Source organism: Triticum urartu, chromosome 2 (assembly GCF_003073215.2).
Source record: "Triticum urartu cultivar G1812 chromosome 2, Tu2.1, whole genome shotgun sequence".
Lineage (NCBI taxonomy): Eukaryota > Viridiplantae > Streptophyta > Magnoliopsida > Poales > Poaceae > Triticum > Triticum urartu.
The window spans coordinates 11,703,684-11,708,971 of NC_053023.1; the positions used below are offsets into that span (position 1 = coordinate 11,703,684).

General features: G+C 47.5%; 1 pseudogene; it reads left to right on the forward strand.

Moving 5' to 3' along the window:
- The first annotated feature begins 3,465 nt into the window (after nucleotides 1-3,465).
- On the forward strand, nucleotides 3,466-4,963 carry LOC125540664 (annotated as a pseudogene).
- Nucleotides 4,964-5,288: the final 325 nt, after the last annotated feature.

A 5,288-nucleotide genomic window follows, 5' to 3' on the forward strand; every position in this document is an offset into this window, starting at 1 on the left:
GCTTGAGGCCTAGAAGAGCACACGACGAGGTAGGATGCCATGGCTAGCAACGACGCTGGACAGGGATGACTATCATCTTCAGAACTTGGTCGCCTTCATCAACACGCCATGGCCCACAAGGTCTGCAGTACAACTCTCCATACCTCCTTCCTCTCCCTCTGTCATCGCTTCTTTCGCAGCCTGATTCAAATTCGATCTCGCTCGCTTCGGGGCTAAACAAGTAGCAGATTATACCGGGATTTTATCTCACCGTGTAAGGTTTCAATTTGAAAGCCTCATGCTTCACTGCTTGATTACCATGTTCGTGCTTGTGGATTAACAACCTCATGCAGACAGTTTATACAGACATGCTTTATGCTGCCTCTGTTCCACAATGCAGTGCATATTAGTTTTTTCAAAAGTCAAAGATGTCCATGTTTGACCAGGTTTATAGAATAAACTATCAATGTCTAAAGTACTAAATAACTAAACTATAAAAGTACATGTGGATGTTGATTTGTTTCTAAAACTTGGTCAAACATTTATACGCTTGACTTTTCAAAACAAAGTATGTACTATACTTTAGAACGGAAGGAGTATTAATTAGCATATGGTCGCACACTTAAGGAGCACGATCTCTAACTGAACTTAGTTGGCAGTAAAACAATGAGAAGATGCTAACTTGGTTTTCTTGTGAAGATAATTTGGTTAATTGTCACAGGGTTGCTTATATACACAACTGATCAAGCCTTATTAATGCATCAGTAATGTTACATCCAAATGAAAACTGAGATCAATCACTTATACTATTATCTCTTGATCCTCCCATTTTTGTCTCTTCCTCTTAGAGGCCCCTATAGATATGATCCATTCCCTTTTCTGTCATTAGTCAGTGCAAAGCATTGCTTTTATTTCAAATATGTTCTTTCTATTTTCATTCTAACTACACATCTAAATGATCAATATTAAAAATCAGAAGCCATATACTTTGATGCAGTGCTGCAACTTCCAAGTATTTCTCACTTCCACTACCCTTTTACCGTTATTGCGGACCATAATTGTTGGTGTTTTGTATTGTTTGACTAAGGTAAGTTATGAAATATTGGTTGGTCAAATTATAGAGCTGTATGATTGTTCTAGATGAATACTACAATCAGAAGCCTCAGTTACGCATATCATAGTTTTGAATTAGTTTTGTAGATGAATATTATCATGTTCATCCAACACTATGGTTAACTCTTCAGGTCCGGGATATGCGTGACGCCTACCACTGCTTTGGATATGTTTCTGGCAGTGTTGCTAACATATCATTTTTGTGAAGAACAATAGTTGTAAAAAACTGAGTAATATCCTACCAAGTAAATGATGATTCTTAGCATCTGGACATATCCTACAATGCAATAAAGGGTGTTCCGGCCGCAAAATTATGGAAGTCAAAACACAGAAGACCCATGAAGTGAAAAACAACCCCCGACACGCAAATAGAGCAGCAAGGAATCTATTCGTGAACTAACAATCAAATAAATAATCAGTGGAAAAGTAGAACGGCGCAGCAAGGCGCGTGTATGCTTCTAGTGTTTTTACAAGTACAATGCAAGGTCAAGTTATTTCAAAAATATTTTCAGTTTTTTACTTTTATTTAATTACCAATTTTACTTTTATACACCCATAAACCAAACGCTCATGTCCTGTATACGAGCTTGAAAACCATTCAATCGTTATACTGCATATTGCAGCACGAATCCTGACGCTGGTATGAGCGGCTATGGATCGGCTGCTGCGTACCATTACCGCTGAAATTTTCACTTTGGGGCTAGTGTACGTGTGCAGAGTTAAAAAAAGGGAAATTTTTCACGCCGGGACGCCGGCCGATAGCTTCGGCCGGTCGCTCGTGACTCGCTGCGATGTTGCAGGCCCAACTCCTTCCGTCAGGCGCCACGCGGATCGCCTGTGGCCCCATGCACCGGTCTTCATTCTTATCCCCTAGCACACGAGGACCGAGCCGCAGCCACATCTATCCCTTTTTTTCTTGCCTCGTTTCTTTTTCTTCCCCAGCAGCTCATCGCCATGGCCGCCGCCCGCAGTCTCCTCCTCCTGCTTCCTCGTCGCTGCGCGACAGCTGCCATTCGGGAGACATGTGATTTGCGACCGGCTGCCTCCTCCCTCCATCCCGCCCATCCGCCCAGCAAAGCTGCGCCCGGCCATGGCCGGAGCCTACCTCCCTCTTTTTTCTCCACGGCCATGGTTAGCCGATGCTGCAACCATGGATGTGAGAAGCTCCAACCGGTGTCCGGGGGAGCTGTGACCGGTGCCGCATCTTGCTACAACCCATGACGGGAAGCTGGAATCAGAGGCGTGGCGAGCTACAGCCGACACGGCGAGCCGGTGGCACCTTGCTGGAACCGGCCAACACCTTTTGCTGGAACCGGCGTCGTTTTTTGCTGCAACCAGCAAGGCCACGTGTTGGAACCAGTTTCTAATTTTGCTGGAACCAGACTACGCCCTCACCAACGACTTCAGTTTTTGCTGGAACCAGTGGTTTTTTTTTGTTGGAACTAGCTAGTTCATTTGCTACATCGAATTTGTTTTGAGTTATGCTGCTATGGATGTTTTCCTCCATCATTTTTTTTCTGGAACTGCTTCTTTTTTTGCTGAAACCTTCTTTAAATTTTGCTATAATCAAGAGGATGGTGGTGTTGTCGCCGGCGTGATTTTTTTGCTGCATCAATTCTTTTTCTGAAATCACTCCTGATTTTTTCTTGCTACTACCAGCTTTGTGTTTTGCTGGAACCATTGGTGATTTTTGTTACTACCATTTTCTAGGTTTTGCTGGGACAACAAATTTTTGTTACCACCATCTTATTTTCTTGCTGGAATCGGTGTCTTTTTTTGCTACCACCGGCTCGGCTGGCGAACGACGCCGTGGACCGCATTAGATGCAATCAGAGGGACGGCAACACTGGCGAGAACCGTTGTTTTGCGGCCGGCCCCGAGAAGGACCACCCATGGATGCAACTGGGAACGGGGGAGGCAATAGAAAAGCTGCTATGGGTCAACGGCGTATTTTTTTTCCTTTTGCGTTTCCGGGGGCGGCGAGCATCGAGGGGCGAGGCAAACAGGCGAGGACGGACGCACGCCGCGCACAGGGTCCGATGGAGGGGAGAGAGTTACGCCCGCCATGGATTTCCCGGTGTTGACTAGTGACCACATTGAAGACGAGGAGCGGAAGGAAGAAGAGGTATGGTTGTATCGAACGGCTGTGCGTAGCTGTATCAGGTGGCTGGGGCAGACCGGCCTAAATTTGGGCCGGTGCGCCGGCGCCTAGCAGCGTCCTAAAAAACGACTGACCCTAATTGGTTTATTAGTCGAAGTAAGTATAGCTAAAGGGTGTGCCAACATACATGGGCATGTTGGGAGTGGACACAAACTCCAGCTATAAAAACCAACGAACCGCTTAATTCGTCTCAGCCACCACAAAGTGGACAACACAAAATAGAGTTGCATGCTCGGCATTAGATTATACTGCCTACACACAAGTGCTAAGTGCTAACTAGCACAATAATGCATCCAAGCAAGAGTTCTCCAGCAAGTAAGAAGGCTGACGCCGAGGAGGACATCACCGTCGACCTATATCCATTTATACGTGAATACAACGGCGGCCATGTCGAACGCTTACTTCGCAGTCCATTCGTGGCAGCGTCCGAGGACGCGGCTGCCAACCGTGGAGTTGCGACAAGGGACGCCGTCATCGACGAGAAGACGGGCGTGTCCGCACGCCTGTTCCTTCCCTCCCTTGCCGCAGCCGCCGGCGAGCTGCTCCCCGTCATCATGTACGTCCACGGCAGATCTTTCTGCACGGAGAGTGCGTTCTGCCGCACGTACCACAACTACGCCAGGTCCCTGGCCGCGCGCGCCGGGGCCCTCGTCGTGTCCGTGGAGTACCGTCTAGCGCCGGAGCATACCGTGCCCATGGCCTATGATGACGCCTGGGCGGCACTTCAGTGGGTGGCGTCCCTCTCTGACCCCTGGCTCTCCTACCTCGCTGATCCCGGGCGCACGTTTCTCGCCGGCGATAGCGCTGGCGGCAACATCGTCTACAACACGGCGGTGCGTGCGGCCACCGGCGTGGCACTGGCAACCACATCGACGTTGAGGGTCTTGTCATCGTGCAACCATACTTTTGGGGAGACGATCGGCTGTCCAGCTCCGAGGAAGTCTGGGACGGCGTCGCCATGTTTGCTCCTGAGGTCATCGACAGGCTCTGGCCGTTCGTTACGGCAGGTCGGCTCGGCAATGACGATTGCCGGGTCAACCCTGCCGACGAGGAGATCGCATCCCTGACATGCCGGCGTGTGCTGGTCGCCGTTGCCGAGAAGGACACCTTGCGTGACCGCGGGCGCCCGCTGTGGTGACATTGGTGGAGTCGGAGGGCGAAGACCATGGCTTCCACCTGTACAACCCACTGCGTGGGACCAGCAAGACTCTCATGGACACCATAGTGCAGTTCATAAACCAACGCACGGCCTTGCCACTGCCGGCCGCTTTGCTGCCAGAGCTTCACGAGCTGCATTCACTCCCCCAAGGTAAGAAGAAGACATCATTTGCTGTCCAGCCTGTTGAATGCGTGCCTACTAGGCCGTATATGGGGGTGTTTGGGTGTGGGATGGCCATGAAAATCTTGTTGAGTGGCCCTAATGATATGACACGTAGTAGTTGCTTAAGCATTGGACAGGGAAGAAGGGCCTCCAAGACTAGATATGGGTTATTTTTGGGCCATCTTAGCAAGTCTAACAAGACCAACAGGATCTCATTATCAGCAACAGCTCCGGAGAGTTGTGTTTTCCACAACTTCATCTAGTGGATGAAAGTTGATCTACATGCTTCCAGAATTCCATGCTCCAATATAACTATAATAATATAATAAGCAAGGTACGCAAAAAGTTACAGAGGGACATTATTTACCAACTGCTTGTTTGGGTCGAAAGAATTGTATGCTGTGTATGTATTGATGTATTTATATTTCTTTTTCCTTTATAAACTATGTATGTAAGATCGGTGTATGACTTATGTACTAGTATTTGTGTATCATCATACGTATATGAAATTTATACAAATTGTGTCCAAGTAGTTATCAATTTGTGCACCAACACAGCCTACCAATTCTAAAAGATAACTGAAAATGCTTTTGAACATATTTAAGGACGTAAAAGTTTATACCATAGGAACAACTGCATGTGAAATGCCTCTTTGACATATTATTTAAAAAAATAAGGGTATGTTCCTCATAGGACAAGTTTCTGCAGTATTCG